Source organism: Phyllobates terribilis, unplaced genomic scaffold, assembly GCF_046119375.1.
Source record: "Phyllobates terribilis strain yellow unplaced genomic scaffold, ASM4611937v1 Scaffold_2__4_contigs__length_985480577, whole genome shotgun sequence".
NCBI lineage: Eukaryota > Metazoa > Chordata > Amphibia > Anura > Dendrobatidae > Phyllobates > Phyllobates terribilis.
In genome coordinates, this window is record NW_027362762.1 from 937814910 (window position 1) to 937833943 (window position 19034).

Consider the following 19034-nt stretch of genomic DNA (forward strand, 5'->3'; position numbering starts at 1 on the left):
CCCCCTTTTGCTTGCCTTGCCCCCCTTTTGCTTGCCTTGCCCCCCTTTTGCTTGCCTTGCCCCCCTTTTGCTTGCCTTGCCCCCCTTTTGCTTGCCTTGCCCCCCTTTTGCTTGCCTTGCCCCCCTTTTGCTTGCCTTGCCCCCCTTTTGCTTGCCTTGCCCCCCTTTTGCTTGCCTTGCCCCCCTTTTGCTTGCCTTGCCCCCCTTTTGCTTGCCTTGCCCCCCTTTTGCTTGCCTTGCCCCCCTTTTGCTTGCCTTGCCCCCCTTTTGCTTGCCTTGCCCCCCTTTTGCTTGCCTTGCCCCCCTTTTGCTTGCCTTGCCCCCCTTTTGCTTGCCTTGCCCCCCTTTTGCTTGCCTTGCCCCCCTTTTGCTTGCCTTGCCCCCCTTTTGCTTGCCTTGCCCCCCTTTTGCTTGCCTTGCCCCCCTTTTGCTTGCCTTGCCCCCCTTTTGCTTGCCTTGCCGCCCTTTTGCTTGCCTTGCCGCCCTTGTGCTCTTGCCAATACCATTCATAAGTTAGAGTTATACACATCTTCACGAATGGGCATTGTCAGTAATTTCACAATTTTACTGCTTGTTGAAATCTTCATCCGTTCTTGAGATATTAACATTTTAGTTTACATCTCGTTTCCTTGGCGACTGACCACCACTGCTAGACAGCAGACCATGCCCAGAGCTTGCAGATACTTTTCTATTCAGCTTGTAAACACTTTTTTTAAGCCAATTACCTCTTCAGTGAAGTGCTTAAAGGTAATCTGTCACCAGATTTTTGCTACTTCATCTGAAAGCTGCACGATGTGGGGGCAGCGACCCTGATTCCAGCGATGTATCACTTGACTAGGCTGCTTGCTGCAGTTTTGATAAAATCCCTGTTTTACCTGCTGCAGCTCTGTATAACCCTCACTGGCAGCAGAATTCTAGTCCTCTAGTGATAATCTCCTGCTGATAAAACCTATCTTTTTGTCCAAACTACAGGGAGCAGCCCAGTAAGTGGCACATCGCTGGAATCAGGGTCTCTGCCCCTACATTATGCTACTCAGATTTCCTGTATAGTCCGGACAAGTGGTATTCCTACCTTTTCATTAATGCTTGTACTCCACCTATGGACAAAACAGGGGGGTCAAGCGCATTCAAATGGAGAATGAATGTAGCGGTGGCCACGTATAGACTCGCTTACAGCTGCCTTTCCATTCATTTTCCACCTAGATCCGAGCAACGACTTCTTTGGCCAAAAGGTGAGACTCTCATCCACAGGGGATCGCCCGTAAGTCTCTGCCCTCCAGCAAGACATTTCTAGGAATTTTCTTGCCGCTCTGTACGTGGTTTTCCCCGCTCTGTATACAACCTCAGGGGTCACCTTGGTTTCAACAGGTACATACGGAGCCTTTTGCAGGCTGCGGCCACGCGCCCATCACAGGTGGACGGACGGACGCCGCGTCTTGTTTGTGTGCGCGATGCCAGAGTCAGTAAAAATAAGTGAGCGTTCACGCGTCTGTGTCTTCACGCTTTTGTGAGTCGCACAGAAATAGCTGAAACGGGAATAGATCTGCTATATATAGCCCAATTGTTGGGCAGAGCGCGCCGTCTCACATGTGACTGCGAATATCATGTGTCTGCTAATTGATGTGCGGGGAACATGCTAAAAATCCAAGTGCGGCATTATGTACGGAGTGTGAGGGTCCGATATCTGGCCAGGAGAGCAGGGGGGCCGCCTGTGCTGCTGCTCCTCCCTGTATACCCAGTTATATATACAGGCGTTTTCTATCGCTCATCATCTCCGATTGCTTTCAAAGCAAAAAAATAGACTTTTGCTACTTTGTATCTAATCTATAAATGCATAGACTCCCCCTGTATAAGTGTCACTACAATGTATGGCTAAGTGCTCACCATGCAGAAATGCTGCATATTTTTTCCGCATCTCCCTGGCAGGAAAATCGCATGTGGATTGTACATGCGTTTATCCCGCCAGGTAGAAGAGCTTGTCACACGTTTTTGCATGCATTTCTGCATGCGGGTTATCAAGCACTTTTCCAAGCGATTTTAGCATCACTTGGGAAAGTGCTTGACAACTTGGTCACACTATATAAATCCATGCAACCGGCATATATAGTGTGACCAAGTAATAGTTAAAAAAAAAAGAATGAGAATGGTAAAAAATAAAGATTATACTTACCTTCCGATGTCCCCCGGTGTTTTCTCCGCTGCGTCCCGTCTCTTGTACGGCTCGCGGTGGTGTGAAAGGACCTGCTATGACGTCATTTAGTCATGTGACCGGTCACATGACTAAATGACGTCATGGCAGGTCCTCACACCACCACGACCCATACAACAGACCGGACGCATCGCTGAGGAGACCGGGGGCCATCAGAAGGTAAGTATAATCTTTATTTTTTATTTTAAATTCTTTTTTTTTTTACAGGTACTATGGTACCAGAGTCTGGGGGAGAGTCTCCTCTTCTCCAGACCTGGGTACCATCCGCACATTGAATTGCTTAATATCCGCATGTGCACATGTAGTGATGCGGATATTAAGCGTTTCAGTGCAAGTTAATGGCGGCAATTACGCTGCTTGTCCGCAAAATTAATGGACATGCTGCGTATTTTTCCGCAGCGGAAATTTCCGCAGCATGTGCACAGCACATGCGGATTATCATTGGGGACCATGGGGCACGTATTACCAAGCGTTTTTTAAGCATTCTCGCTGCGGAAACTCCGCAGCAAAAACGCTTGAAAAACGCATAGTGGGCACGCAGCCTATCAGTGTGCACGGAGAGGATCACGTGCGTATAGGGACCTGATTCACCACCTTTTCCTAGAGTTAGCAGCTTTAAAAAAATAGAGAAAAAGGAGTTAATTACCACTCCTGAGTCTGATCGTGGTAGGGACGACCTCCCATCCGTCCAGTCTCCGAAGCTGCTGTGAGGTCGGGCAGTGATTTTGTGGGAGACTTAGCAGTAAGTGTGACGTCTCCCTACAGCACCTCCGCGGGAGAAACGAAGTATTACACAATGCCCATTCACATCGATGGGTTGTGTCTAACACAGGGTAGGGCCGGTCCTCCAGAGCGATAGACGCTCCTTTACCACTCTGACCTAAGACATGGATCCTGAACAGCGGACCCCCCACTCCCTAATATGGACAGCCCCTCTAAATAGTGGTTATGGGGTGCTATGTACTGTGGTGATGGGTTACCCCTTTTTGGAGGGCATAAGTTGATTTGACTGACAGATTATAACTTACTGGAGGTCCGATCTCTGGGACCATCACTGGTCGCAAAAATGTGGCTCTGCAGAGATTGATGAGATGGTGGAGCATGCACACCTGGGGGTCCCCGCGGTCTGACCCCCAGCAATTAGTAAAATATCTGCTATCCTAAGGGTTTCTGAATGTTTTTCTTTTCAGGTGGGATCCGCATGAAAAAAACAAAACGCTGCAATAAATGAACATAATGCACAGCCAAAAACTAAAGTGCTGTGCACACGTTCAGTCTTTTGTGACCTTTTTGTGTTTGGAAACTTCAAATCTTTTAAAAGAAGTAGCATTAAATCATAGAAAAAACAAAAAAACATGTGCACGTCCAATGAAGGAGACTTCTCTAGTTGCACCCCAAATCTGCATCTCGTCATTGATCCATATAAATGAGCAAATAATTAAGGCCCTGTTGTCATTTTTGCTCATAAATTACTAGGAAGAATTAGACTCACAGGACAATGCAGAGATTTAGTTACTGATGTAGACAGGGGGGGCTTGATTAGAAAAATATGGCTGTTTTCTTTGATGTGAGCGGGCCTCTCCCATTCCACGGCAGCTCTGCCACGTCCCCTTTCCCCTGGTTTTCTGGCTTCCTGTTCAGTGGGGGACATCATAATCAATGAGTGGCCACCGATTGGCTGCAGCTTTCATGTGACATCCCCCATAAGAAGATTGAAGGGGTTGTACAATACTTGAACAACCGTTTTTCAATTCCTATGTTCCCACCTTCCCCCCCATATGAATAATAACATATACTGTGCTTCTATTCTGGCACTGTCCAAGTAGTGGACAACCCCTTTAAGCCAAGAGACCGGAGGAGACACCGGCAGTGGCGGGGGATCCTTAGCAGTGCAGCACGCCGGCGCTGTACTCATCACATGCAGGGCAACTTGGAAATAATGAAACCATCCAAGCACTGGATACATGAATGTTGGGGGCCCCCCATTCATTATTGCATTTGCACCTATTTTTGTGTAGTTTTTCCATGTTGTAAAGCTGTTTTTGGTTTAAGCCAAATGCTTAAGTTGTCCATATTTTGGAGTCTGCTTTCTACTTGTTTGTCTGTTGTTTTTTTTTGGCATGGTTTTTATAATCCAGATGTTTGTGGCCTATTCAGCATTTGGGACTTTTTAGAAAATTCTTTCTTTTGCAAAATCCAATCCCCTCCTCCTCCCACCGTTGTTTTTTTTTTGTACACCACCAGAATTTTTGTGTGCAGAAGTTATAGTTGCACGTGACTATTTGCACTAAAAAGACAAAAATAAGATGATTAATCGACAGTGCCGTAACTATAAACTTCGGGGCCCCGGGGCAAAACTTCATAGTGGGGCCCCTGAACATTTCAATCACTAGAGGTTGTGTGGAGCGTGGTGAAGCTGCTACGCTTTGCTGTATACAGCACACAGGCTTCACCACGTTCCACAAGAACTTTAATAGATTTTGTTGTTTATGATACAAGTTTTAGAAGTTAAATATTCAGCGAATATGTTTGGAAAATGAATAAGGTGAATAATTCCAAATATTGCACAATTTTCAAATAACTGCTATATGTTTATTAAATAGCAGCCGGGCTTGTCACAGTTTGTCACAGAGATCTTTGTGTCTGCTGAGACTGTCTCCTCTCAATGATGCTGAGAGTTGGTTACAGTCAGTGGGCACTGTGCCGGCCTCGCCAACTCTCTGTGATCTCCAGACTAACATATTGTTACACATCTTGTGCTATGAGACTCTCCAGGCCAGTGCAGGTTTCCATTCATTGACAGCTGGCAGAGCTCCTGGAAATTATTGAAATGATAGTCTCTCCTGTCCTCCAGGTGACATTGTCTGACAGGAATATAGGAGCTGGGTATTTTATGAGAAATTAAAGTATTAAAATACAATTTTTTACCATCAGTTTGGGGCCCCCTGGGTGGTTGGGGCCCCGGGGTAGTGCCCCGGCTGCTCCGGTTGTAGTTACTGCCCTGTTAATCGGGCCCATGGAACGTCAACTAACAGCCAAACTAATGTGGCCAGGGTGGGTCCAACCTTAGGGTATGTGCACACGGCGTCTTATTCAAAAAGCGCTAAAAAAAAGTAAAAAATAATGAAAGTTTGAACAGCAATGTAAAAACGACTTGCTGTGCATATGTGTTTTTTTTTTATGACTCCTTTATACCGCTTCAGTCTTTATAAAGCCCGGAAGAGGCTAAAAGAAGCGATCTTATCCACCTTCTTCCTCCATATTTTCTTTTAGAAAAAAGTAAATTAAAAAAATGACGCAAAAACGATGAGAACGTTGATTCTTCAGGAAAAGCACCGCCGGCCTTTTCCTATATTAAAACCTATGCGTCTAAAACAATCCATTTTTTTGGGTTGCTGCCACCATTCAGTACTGAATATACATATCGTCTCCCCAATATTGGAGGCAGATAGTTTATTGCTTCTAGGTGGCATCACTGCGCTGAAGCACCGTATGGCGTCACACGGAGCGGATGGGATGGGAGCAGTGCAAGTCGTGTACAGACAGGACTTGCTAACATGCGTCAGTCATTGCTAGATGCCCCAGTCTTCAGATATCGTCTGTAATTTGTTTTTGAACAGGAAAGTCCCTTTATTGTGATCTATATTGTATCGTTTAGGTGAAATCTTCCCCCGTTCTGTCACTTTGGCTTTTTTGTCACTTTGTTCCTTAGATGTTTTTCGCCTCCTTCGAAAAAAATGTGAATTGGGGACAAAGGTGGATGTGAGATTTAGTAAGAGGAGGCCTGCAGACCCCCATCCCTGGCCGGGGAAGCGGAGTGGCACCAGGGTAACTTTGATGGGTCAGATCTGAGCCGGGCATTCCTCGCTCACCAGCTGTTGGGTTTCCTCTCTCAGAAGCAGCAGGGAATCTGTGGCTGTCAGCTGTTACAGCAAAGCATCTCCAAACCCTGCACAATCTCACATCTCTTTAAAACATCTGATTGATGACAGAGGATGAAACCGAAGGGGGGGTGGACTTATTTGCATCACGCTGCTGTGGCCGGATACTTAACCCTTCGATTGCCCGCATCAGTGTGACCTTGCGAATTCCCGCCAGTGTGAATGACTTCTCGCTGACTTCGCCGGTTGATCCCTGGCGACTTTATTCTTCGTGTCCATCACTTTTTGCTGAGCCAATGGCTCCTGCTCTTCAAGACTTGAGTGATAACCAATGCTGGGGGGGCTACGAGCTCTTTCTGAATACTGCCGATCATACACCGGCCATCCCCCGTCTTTTCAATTATCTGGACCCTTCCCCCAATTTGCAATCTTATGCTCTTCACTACAGTGGCTCCAACACAGCCAGAGACCGGTTTAGAATCACTGTTTGGTTTGGACACCACTTTCCCACCATCTCCAATTTAAAGGGGACCAGTCCTTCTGTTTCTACTTGCATTAGGTTTAGGGAACACAGATTTGTTGCAGAAATTTCTGCAGTTTGCAGTCAGATAAATAGAGGAAATTCTATAAATATATATATATTCTAACAATAAATGAAAATAAGAAAAATATATATATCCGGGGTCGCTGTCCTATAAGTCTAAACTGCTTTGAAACATGATCTGCTAAACCAGAACGGGGATATGAGAGTTTGAGACCACCCCTTAAAGGGGTTATCCAGGACAATTTTTTTTTTTTTTTTAAACTTTAGGCCTAAAAACTAACAAAAAGGTAGATGCTAACTACCTGCCTGTTGTGCCCGAGGCCGATGTCTGCCAGCACAGGGCAGTTATAGATGGCCCCGGCTGGCGATTCTGCGGCTTCTGCTGATGTCACGTGGACAGAGCAGCGACTTCTCTTCCGCGTTTGATGACCGGGTGTGACTGCTGACGTCCTGCTGATTGACAGCTGCTTCTCCTTGTCTGACTGAGAGCAGCTGGTGATCTGTCAGCAGTCTCTCCCATTGACAGAGCAAGTCCAGAAGAAGAAGAGCTGCTCTGCTGAGGTGGAGAAGCTGAATCACTGGCAGGACTCGGGGTAGCACAGGGCTGTAGTTAGTAACTATATGCCTGTTGTTTTTTAGGCCCATAGTAAAAAAAAAAAAAAAAAAAAAAACACCTTTAAAGGGAACCTATGAAAATGCTGATCTGTAGGTGGGATGTTGGAGCTGATCAGATTGATCTATAAATGGGAAAAGTTTCAATGCAACTTGCATCTTATTCCTGTTTATGGATAGGAGTCCAGTGGGCGGAGTCCAACTCTACTGTAAGCTGAGAGGACTGTCAATCACTGAGTCGCACCGCTCACTGGACTGTGCACTCACAACATGAGCATTTGGGCCCATACTGCTCCAGTATTCTCACCTCCCTAGACCACCAGTTTGGGAAAGTTTAATGGTTTCTCCCCCAGTAACCTATAACAGGCGACAAGAAGGACTACAGAAGTGACCTCTAAGTGGTAAGTATGGATGCAGGGGGCTCACCTGATGGCATGCACCCCCAGTCACCCCATCGTGAACTTTGCATTGATGTGAGGAGGGGACATAGTTCTTTGCCCCCGTGCACACCGCCTGGGTGCAGCAGTGCGTTTTCCCCCAGTGCATTGCACCGATTTGCAGCAGCAGAGCAGTAATGAGCCGCCGTGTCCTGCAGCTGCCCCCCATTCTCCCTGTGCCGGAGCCCCCCGATGCTGCGCTGAGCTGAGCGGCGGCGGCGCTGATACAATGTTTCACTCCTCGTTCTTGTTTATTGTTTGTTTTCCTATTGGGCGGCCGGCGCGCGGCTCTGCCCTGGCAACTGGAGCAAAGTCGATTTGCATAGGGCGGCCGTGATTGGCTCAGCCTTTGCCGCAGCGCGTCCAATCAGAGCTCGCCGTGTGAGTGGCAGGCTATGCTAATTAGCCGCTGTTGCTGGGCTGCCCCGCGCGCTGTTCTCCTGCATTGTGTTGCCTGGCGAGAGACGTTGATAAACGAGGATTTAATGATCTGCAGCAGTTTCCTCCTCACTGCAGGCAGCGCCGCACAATCCGGGAACAAAACGGAGAAATAAGCCTTTAATTGGCCACCTTCTAAATACCAGAGAAGAGAGAAAGAAAGAGGGGAGAAAGGCCCTTGTGCCCCATTCCCGATGTTCTGCCCAGCTGCCTGCATGGGCTGGCAGGGGTTAAACGTGCCAGGCAGAGTGCATGCCCCCTAAACATGGCACTGCATTCTAAAAATACCCAGCCCCGGCATGTGGTGGGATCGCAACAGGTGGGCACCGGGGTTGACTCCGCCAGATAATTTTAGTTCTGCAGTCACATGCCGCCGTCCGCCCAATCAGCGCCAATTTTTATTTTATGCATTTATGTATCCCCCTCTGCACTTAACCCTTTCAGTGGCACAGACGTGAGGGGGAAGGGGGCATCGCAGAGCCATTATTTAAAGGAGATTGGTTGTTGGTAAAACGGCGCTTAAGACCCACATTGCGGAAAGGGGCACAGGGGTCGTCAGGGTGTTAGGCCACACGAAAGGTGTGTTCTCGTCTTATCTACCGCTAAATTGAATATTGGATGTATACGGCCGGAGAAATCCCCCCCCCCCCCCAATCATGTATATGGAATAATTGTGGCCACTCATTTTGGCTTTATACATTGTATCAATACAGTTATGTTCTATAAGATTTCTGGCTCCTGATTGGCCAGTGCCCACACTGACCACGTCTATCATCTTCATCATCAGGAGACAGAACCCTGAGCCGGTTATATAGAACCGAAATCAATGGTCTGACCTCAGAGAACTCTAGTGGCACCGTCATAGCACCTGCTAGAAGATTATAGGAATGTTCCCCTTTTAAAGCCGTCTATATGGGCATGTTGGTCATAGGAAGCCGTACAGAACCACACCTTGTTTTCTGCAATCCGCAGGGGGCTGTGTGAATTGGGCAGAGTCCTGGGCGGGGGTGTGTGAATTGGGCAGAGTCCTGGGCGAGGGTGTGTGAATTGGGCAGAGTCCTGGGCGAGGGTGTGTGAATTGGGCAGAGTCCTGGGCGGAGGGGGGGGGGGGGTGTGAATTGGGCAGAGTCCTGGGCGGGGGGGGGGGGGTGTGTGTGTGTGAATTGGGCAGAGTCCTGGGCGGGGGGGGGGGGGGTGTGTGTGTGAATTGGGCAGAGTCCTGGGCGGGGGGGTGTGAATTGGGCAGAGTCCTGGGCGGGGGGGTGTGAATTGGGCAGAGTCCTGGGTGGGGGTTGTGTGTGAATTGGGCAGAGTCCTGTGTGTGTGGGGTGGGGGGGTGAATTGGGCAGAGTCCTGGGTGTGTGTGTGGGGGGGTGAATTGGGCAGAGTCCCGGGCAAGGGTGTGTGAATTGGGCAGAGTCCTGGGTGGGGGTTGTGTGTGAATTGGGCAGAGTCCTGGGCGAGGGTGTGTGAATTGGGCAGAGTCCTGGGCGAGGGTGTGTGAATTGGGCAGAGTCCTGGGCGGAGGGGGGGGTGTGTGAATTGGGCAGAGTCCTGGGCGGAGGGGGGGGGGTGTGAATTGGGCAGAGTCCTGGGCGGAGGGGGGGGTGTGTGAATTGGGCAGAGTCCTGGGCGGGGGGGGGTGTGTGTGTGAATTGGGCAGAGTCCTGGGCGGGGGGGGGGGGTGTGTGAATTGGGCAGAGTCCTGGGCGGGGGGGGGGGGGTGAATTGGGCAGAGTCCTGTGTGTGTGTGTGTGTGGGGGGGGGGGTGAATTGTGCAGAGTCCTGGGCGAGGGTGTGTGAATTGGGCAGAGTCCTGGGTGGGGGTTGTGTGTGAATTGGGCAGAGTCCTGTGTGTGTGTGTGTGTGTGTGTGTGTGTGTGTGTGGGGGGGGGGGGGGGGGGTGTGTGAATTGGGCAGAGTCCCGGGCAAGGGTGTGTGAATTGGGCAGTCCTGTGTGTGTGTGTGTGTGGTGGGGGGGGGGGGTGAATTGGGCAGAGTCCTGGGTGTGTGTGGGGGGGGGTGTGAATTGGGCAGAGTCCCGGGCGAGGGTGTGTGAATTGGGCAGAGTCCTGGGTGGGGGTTGTGTGTGAATTGGGCAGAGTCCTGGGTGGGGGTTGTGTGTGAATTGGGCAGAGTCCTGGGTGTGTGTGTGTGTGTGTGGGGGGGGGGGGGGGTGAAGTGGGCAGAGTCCTGGGTGTGTGTGTGGGGGGTGGGGTGAATTGGGCAGAGTCCCGGGCGAGGGTGTGTGAATTGGGCAGAGTCCTGGGCGGAGGGGGGGGTGTGTGAATTGGGCAGAGTCCTGGGCGGGGGGGGGTGTGTGTGTGAATTGGGCAGAGTCCTGGGCGGGGGGGGGGGGGGGTGAATTGGGCAGAGTCCTGGGCGGGGGGGGGGGGGTGAATTGGGCAGAGTCCTGTGTGTGTGTGTGTGTGGGGGGGGGGGGTGAATTGTGCAGAGTCCTGGGCGAGGGTGTGTGAATTGGGCAGAGTCCTGGGTGGGGGTTGTGTGTGAATTGGGCAGAGTCCTGTGTGTGTGTGTGTGTGTGTGTGTGTGTGTGTGTGTGTGTGTGTGTGGTGTGGGGGGGGGGTGGGGGGGGGGGGGGTGAATTGGGCAGAGTCCCGGGCAAGGGTGTGTGAATTGGGCAGTCCTGTGTGTGTGTGTGTGTGGTGGGGGGGGGGTGAATTGGGCAGAGTCCTGGGTGTGTGTGGGGGGGGGTGTGAATTGGGCAGAGTCCCGGGCGAGGGTGTGTGAATTGGGCAGAGTCCTGGGTGGGGGTTGTGTGTGAATTGGGCAGAGTCCTGGGTGGGGGTTGTGTGTGAATTGGGCAGAGTCCTGGGTGTGTGTGTGTGTGTGTGTGTGTGTGTGTGTGTGTGTGTGTGTGTGGGGGGGGGGGGGGTGAAGTGGGCAGAGTCCTGGGTGTGTGTGTGGGGGGTGGGGTGAATTGGGCAGAGTCCTGGGTGTGGGGGGGGGGGTGAATTGGGCAGAGTCCTTGGTGTGGGGGGGGTGAATTGGGCAGAGTCCCGGGCGAGGGTGTGTGAATTGGGCAGAGTCCTGGGTGGGGGTTGTGTGTGAATTGGGTAGAGTCCTGTGTGTGTGTGTGTGTGTGGGGGGGGGGGGGGGGGTGTGAATTGGGCAGAGTCCTGGGTGTGGGGGGGGTGAATTGGGCAGAGTCCTGGGCGAGGGTGTGTGAATTGGGCAGAGTCCTGGGTGGGGGTTGTGTGTGAATTGGGCAGAGTCCTGGGTGTGTGTGTGTGTGGGGGGGGTGAATTGGGCAGAGTCCTGGGTGTGTGTGTGTGTGGGGGGGGTGAATTGGGCAGAGTCCTGGGTGTGGGGGGGGGTGAATTGGGCAGAGTCCTGGGTGTGGGGGGGGGTGAATTGGGCAGAGTCCTGGGTGTGGGGGGGGGGTGAATTGGGCAGAGTCCTGGGTGTTGGGGGGGGGGGTGAATTGGACAGAGTCCTGGGTGGGGGTTGTGTGTGAATTGGGCAGAGTCCTGGGTGTGTGTGTGTGTGTGTGTGTGTGTGGGGGGGTGAATTGGGCAGAGTCCTGGGTGTGTGTGTGGGGGGTGGGGTGAATTGGGCAGAGTCCTGGGTGTGGGGGGGGGTGAATTGGGCAGAGTCCTGGGTGTGGGGGGGGGGTGAATTGGGCAGAGTCCTGGGTGTGGGGGGGGGGTGAATTGGGCAGAGTCCTGGGTGTTGGGGGGGGGGGGGTGAATTGGACAGAGTCCTGGGTGGGGGTTGTGTGTGAATTGGGCAGAGTCCTGGGTGTGTGTGTGTGTGTGTGTGTGTGTGGGGGGGTGAATTGGGCAGAGTCCTGGGTGTGTGTGTGGGGGGTGGGGTGAATTGGGCAGAGTCCTGGGTGTGGGGGGGGGGTGAATTGGGCAGAGTCCTCGGTGTGGGGGGGGGGTGAATTGGGCAGAGTCCTCGGTGTGGGGGGGGGGGGAATTGGGCAGAGTCCTGGGTGGGGGTTGTGTGTGAATTGGGCAGAGTCCTGGGTGGGGGTTGTGTGTGAATTGGGCAGAGTCCTGGGTGGGGGTTGTGTGTGAATTGGGCAGAGTCCTGGGTGTGTGTGTGTGTGTGTGGGGGGGTGAATTGGGCAGAGTCCTGGGTGTGTGTGTGGGGGGTGGGGTGAATTGGGCAGAGTCCTGGGCGGGGGGGGGGGGGGTGAATTGGGCAGAGTCCTGGGCGGGGGTTGTGTGTGAATTGGGCAGAGTCCTGTGTGTGTGGGGTGGGGGGGGTGAATTGGGCAGAGTCCTGGGTGTGTGTGTGTGTGGGGGGGTGAATTGGGCAGAGTCCCGGGCAAGGGTGTGTGAATTGGGCAGAGTCCTGGGTGGGGGTTGTGTGTGAATTGGGCAGAGTCCTGGGTGTGTGCGTGTGTGTGTGTGTGTGTGTGGGGGGGGTGAATTGGGTAGAGTCCTGGGTGTGTGTGTGTGTGTGTGGGGGGGGGGGGGAATTGGGCAGAATCCTGGGTGGGGGGGGGTGAATTGGGCAGAGTCCTGGGCGAGGGTGTGTGAATTGGGCAGAGTCCTGGGCGAGGGTGTGTGAATTGGGCAGAGTCCTGGGCGAGGGTGTGTGAATTGGGCAGAGTCCTGGGTGGGGGGGGGGGTGAATTGGGCAGAGTCCTGGGCGAGGGTGTGTGAATTGGGCAGAGTCCTGGGCGAGGGTGGTGTGTGAATTGGGCAGAGTACTGGGCGAGGGTTGTGTGTGAATTGGGCAGAGTCCTGGGCGAGGGTTGTGTGTGAATTGGGCAGAGTCCTGGGCGAGGGTTGTGTGTGAATTGGGCAGAGTCCTGGGCGAGGGTTGTGTGTGAATTGGGCAGAGTCCTGGGCGAGGGTTGTGTGTGAATTGGGCAGAGTCCTGGGCGGGGGTTGTGTGTGAATTGGGCAGAGTCCTGGGCGGGGGTTGTGTGTGAATTGGGCAGAGTCCTGGGCGGGGGTTGTGTGTGAATTGGGCAGAGTCCTGGGCGGGGGTTGTGTGTGAATTGGGCAGAGTCCTGTGTGTGTGTGGGGGGGGGGGGGGGGGGGGATTGTGCAGAGTCCTGGGCGAGGGTGTGTGAATTGGGCAGAGTCCTGGGTGGGGGTTGTGTGTGAATTGGGCAGAGTCCTGTGTGTGTGTGTGGGGGGGGGGGGGGTGAATTGGGCAGAGTCCTGTGTGTGTGTGTGTGTGTGTGGGGGGGGGGGTGAATTGGGCAGAGTCCTGGGTGGGGGTTGTGTGTGAATTGGGCAGAGTCCTGGGTGGGGGTTGTGTGTGAATTGGGCAGAGTCCTGGGTGTGTGTGTGTGTGTGTGGGGGGGTGAATTGGGCAGAGTCCTGGGTGTGTGTGTGGGGGGTGGGCTGAATTGGGCAGAGTCCTGGGTGTGGGGGGGGGTGAATTGGGCAGAGTCCTCGGTGTGGGGGGGGGTGAATTGGGCAGAGTCCTCGGTGTGGGGGGGGGGGGTGAATTGGGCAGAGTCCCGGGCGAGGGTGTGTGAATTGGGCAGAGTCCTGGGTGGGGGTTGTGTGTGAATTGGGCAGAGTCCTGTGTGTGTGTGTGTGGGGGGGGTGAATTGGGCAGAGTCCTTGGTGTGGGGGGGGGGTGTGGGGGGTGAATTGGGCAGAGTCCTGGGTGTGGGGGGGGGGTGAATTTGACCAGAGTCCTGGGTGTGTGGGGGGGGGGTGAATTGGGCAGAGTCCTGGGTGTGGGGGGGGGGGGGTGAATTGGGCAGAGTCCTGGGTGTGTGTGTGGGGGGGGGTGAATTGGGCAGAGTCCTGGGTGTGTGTGTGGGGGGGGTGAATTGGGCAGAGTCCTGGGTGTGTGGGGGGGCGGTGAATTGGGCAGAGTCCTGGGTGTGTGTGGGGGGGGGGTGAATTGGGCAGAGTCCTGGGTGTGTGTAGGGGGGGGGGGTGAATTTGACCAGAGTCCTGGGCGAGGGTGTGTGAATTGGGCAGAGTCCTGGGTGGGGGCGGATGGAATGGAGTTCAGGCGGGGGCCATGAATTGCGCAGGGCTTCAATTTCTTGATGAGTTGATAAATCTCCCCTACTGTATTAAACTTGCTTGATAACCCATAAAAAACAAATCAGGAAAATAGAGCTTTTAGTTTTGGGCCTGTTTTACTCTTCACGTCGGCCGGGTCAATTATTTGCTGCACTTGGTTTGGAGTTGATGGGAATAAACCTCTCTCTCCCCATACTACATGAAGTCGCTCTGCATTGAGTCCACCACTTTGGATGACCTCCGGCTTCGGTTCTGTTAACAAGCTGCAGATTTTTTTGCACCAGGGCTCCCGGGGTGGTTGGCGTCTCCCACCATGCTGGTTTAGGTGGCGGTATAACACTTACAGCCCTAAGATCATTACGTCTGCACGGTTTGTAGTGACTCCTTGTACTGAATAGGCATTATATATTTTTTGGGTTGGGTGGGCCGTCGTCGCTTGTGGAGGGGGGGGGTCTCCTCATAGAGGCTCTGAAATGTTTTGGTTATGTAGAAAGCTTTTGCGGGTTTGGTTTCCGCATTGAGGACAGAGGGTTAACGTTTGCAATCTTTTGTCTGTGTCTGGGTGACGCGGTTCGGAGGCTGCCTACACTGTACACCAGATCCAAGGACACACCGCACATCTGACACCGATATCAGGTGCAGAAAGCCACTATTGTGTTTCTACAGCAATAAGTGCATCAATAAAATCTGTACAGGAGATAAAAGTACATTTTATTTTTCTACTTATTTATGTCCCCGGTTTATGAATGAATAGAGGGGGGTGAGCGTTGCCGTAAGGTGAATTAGACACAAGGGCTCCGATTGGCTGCATCACGTTCAAAGGCTTTGCGTCCTGTCACAATGACTTGTGTGGGGGTTTATTTTAGGCATACGGTGCCTTAAAAAAGTATTCATACCCAGTGAACTTTTCCACATTTTTTTCACATTACACCCACAAACATAAAGGTATTTTGTGAATCCAATGCAAAGTAGCAAATATTTGTGAAGTGTAAAGAAAATGATACATGGCTTTCTAAATATATTAAAAATCTAATTCTGAAGATTACATCCTGTATTATACTCCAGAGCTGCACTCACTATTCTGCTGGTGCAGTCACTGTGTACATACATTACATTACTGATCCTGAGTTACATCCTGTATTATACCCCAGAGCTGCACTCACTATTCTGCTTGTGCAGTCACTGTGTACATACATTACATTACTGATCCTGAGTTACATCCTGTATTATACTCCAGAGCTGCACTCACTATTCTGCTTGTGCAGTCACTGTGTACATACGTTACATTACTGATCCTGAGTTACATCCTGTATTATACTCCAGAGCTGCACTCACTATTCTGCTGGTGCAGACACTGTGTACATACATTACTGATCCTGAGTTACATCCTGTATTATACCCCAGAGCTGCACTCACTATTCTGCTGGTGCAGTCACTGTGTACATACATTACATTACTGATCCTGTACTGATCCTGAGTTACATCCTGTATTATACTCCAGAGCTGCACTCACTATTCTGCTGGTGCAGTCACTGTGTACATACAGTACAGACCAAAAGTTTGGACACACCTTCTCATTTAAAGATTTTTCTGTATTTTCATGACTGTGAAAATTGTACATTCACACTGAAGGCATCAAAACTATGAATTAACACATGTGGAATTATATACTTAACAAAAAAGTGTGAAACAACTGAAAATATGTCTTATATTCTAGGTTCTTCAAAGTAGCCACCTTTTGCTTTGATGACTGCTTTGCACACTCTTGGCATTCTCTTGATGAGCTTCAAGAGGTAGTCACCGGAAATGGTCTTCCAACAATCTTGAAGGAGTTCCCAGAGATGCTTAGCACTTGTTGGCCCTTTTGCCTTCACTCTGCGGTCCAGCTCACCCCAAACCATCTCGATTGGGTTCAGGTCTGGTGACTGTGGAGGCCAGGTCATCTGGCGTAGCACCCCACCACTCTCCTTCTTGGTCAAATAGCCCTTACACAGCCTGGAGGTGTGTTTGGGGTCATTGTCCTGTTGAAAAATTAATTATGGTCCAACTAAACGCAAACCGGATGGAATAGCATGCCGCTGCAAGATGCTGTGGTAGCCATGCTGGTTCAGTATGCTTTCAATTTTGAATAAATCCCCAACAGTGTCACCAGCAAAGCACCCCCACACCATCACACCTCCTCCTCCATGCTTCACGGTGGGAACCAGGCATGTAGAGTCCATCCGTTCACCTTTTCTGCGTCGCACAAAGACACGGTGGTTGGAACCAAAGATCTCAAATTTGGACTCATCAGACCAAAGCACAGATTTCCACTGGTCTAATGTCCATTCCTTGTGTTCTTCAGCCCAAACAAGTCTCTTCTGCTTGTTGCCTGTCCTTAGCAGTGGTTTCCTAGCTGCTATTTTACCATGAAGGCCTGCTGCACAAAGTCTCCTCTTAACAGTTGTTGAAGAGATGTGTCTGCTGCTAGAACTCTGTGTGGCATTGACCTGGTCTCTAATCTGAGCTGCTGTTAACCTGCGATTTCTGAGGCTGGTGACTCGGATAAACTTATCCTCAGAAGCAGAGGTGACTCTTGGTCTTCCTTTCCTGGGGCGGTCCTCATGTGAGCCAGTTTCTTTGTAGCGCTTGATGGTTTTTGCAACTGCACTTGGGGACACTTTCAAAGTTTGCCCAATTTTTTGCACTGACTGACCTTCATTTCTTAAAGTAATGATGGCCACTCATTTTTCTTTACTTAGCTGCTTTTTTCTTGCCATAATACAAATTCTAACAGTCTATTCAGTAGGACTATCAGCTGTGTATCCACCAGACTTCTGCACAACACAACTGATGGTCCTAACCCCATTTATAAAGCAAGAAATCCCACTTATTAAACCTGACAGGGCACACCTGTGAAGTGAAAACCATTTCTGGTGACTACCTCTTGAAGCTCATCAAGAGAATGCCAAGAGTGTGCAAAGCAGTCATCAAAGCAAAAGGTGGCTACTTTGAAGAACCTAGAATATAAGACATATTTTCAGTTGTTTCACACTTTTTTGTTAAGTATATAATTCCACATGTGTTAATTCATAGTTTTGATGCCTTCAGTGTGAATGTACAATTTTCACAGTCATGAAAATACAGAAAAATCTTTAAATGAGAAGGTGTGTCCAAACTTTTGGTCTGTACTGTATATTACATTACTGATCCTGAGTTACATCCTGTATTATACTCCAGAGCTGCACTCTGTATACTGTGAGCCTGTGTTATTCTCTCGGCATTCCCTTCATGTTTTGGTGATTACTAATACACAGTATAAAGACAATCTTCTGTGCACACAGTGAGCTGTGTATTGACAAACTTCCATTACCGGCCGGCTCTGAGCTGTAGTTGTATATTCTCTGTGTCTCTCTGTGTCTCTCTGTGTCTCTCTGTGTCTCTCTGTGTCTCGCCCTCTCTCCCTCTCGCTGGTCTGTATACTCAGGCAGTGAGCGTCATGGCTCTCTACAGGATGGTTAAGATGTAGCCATCTTCCTGAAGATTTACTGTATATTAAACATTTTTAAAGCGAACAGTTTATATAAATCACAACACGCGCTCCTGATATCATGTTTGCTAATGTTACCATGAGAAATTTATCAACATCATGGTCAGTATATGACTGGAGAAATAAAAAATATGAGCACTATCTGGAAAAACATTTAATTTTTCTATTCCTCTACCCTTTTACATTGCTTTGTCTTTTCATTTGTCTCGTGCCCCCGGCCGGCCCCTGCCTTGTCTCGTGCCCCCGGCCGGCCCCTGCCTTGTCTCGTGCCCCCGGCCGGCCCCTGCCTTGTCTCGTGCCCCCGGCCGGCCCGTGCCTTGTCTCGTGCCCCCGGCCGGCCCGTGCCTTGTCTCGTGCCCCCTCTCCACTTATTATTTTCCTTCATTCCTCTAGCTGTCCCTTTCTAGGCAGGAGCCTAATGTCGCAGACTTCAGGACCCTTCTCACACAGGACTACTGTTAAATAAAGGGCTGTAATAACAGCAATCAGCTCGGGCTATGACGGCCTTACATGAACTTGTGACCACTTCCCTATCTCCGGTCCCGTCAGCTTGGACTACGATGACCGACCACATCTGATCTTCTGCTGTATTCCCCCTCTCTATTTTGTACTTTTTCTGTTCTCTTCACTATCTGTCTGTCTGAAATACATTAGAATAAAAACATTAAGAAAATGTATCTGTCCTCTGGAGCTTCCTTGTAAGTTTGTACTTGTTTTGGTTGGAAAGTACCAGGCCCCGTTCGGTCACCCCGGCTTCTTGTACTCCAGTCTTGATGAAGAGTCTGGAGTAAGATGCTCCTGGCAATGAATTTGCCGCACGTCTCCGCTGCCGGCCGCCTCCGCGGTGACTTAGTAGTTTGTGATGAATTTGCCTCCGTCCTCTCCCCATGAAGCGCTGCTTAATTTTCAAAAAGATGGCGGAACTAGGAATAAAAGCACCAAAACTCACTAATTTAGGGAGGACGGATGCGAGTTGCATAAAAATGTTGGGATATTTCAAACAGTTTTCGGCCAAAATTATGGTGAAAAAACTGATAAATTGGGGACTAGATGTTCCAGGAGATTATGGGGGCTACCGGCTGGGACTGGCCGCCTGGCTGCCGTTATTACTGGAGCTATCCCTGATACTGGTGGATTTCAGGTTTTTGTTGCAGGAATGAATCGCTCCGCACACTGGTATTCCGGCCTCTCAGACTTGTGTGTAACGCTTGGTCGTGCCATACGGGATTAATGGGCGATTATTAGTCTTATGTACTATATCACAGACTGACACACAAGCAGAGCTCTGATATTTTCAGCGCAGTTTAAGAAATAAAAGCCGATTTCCGATGGCTTTTTATGTCATCTGTCTTAATAGATTTTATTTTGCTTTCATTGTCTCGATTAGCAATAGAGAAAAATGTCATAATGAT

General features: G+C 50.7%; 1 protein-coding gene across 2 annotated transcripts in view; it reads left to right on the plus strand.

The window, feature by feature from the left end:
- The window catches only part of DYRK1A (dual specificity tyrosine phosphorylation regulated kinase 1A), a 96623-nt gene that overhangs the window by 56186 nt on the left and 21403 nt on the right, over positions 1-19034 (plus strand). The gene's annotated exons all lie outside the window — the stretch shown is intronic.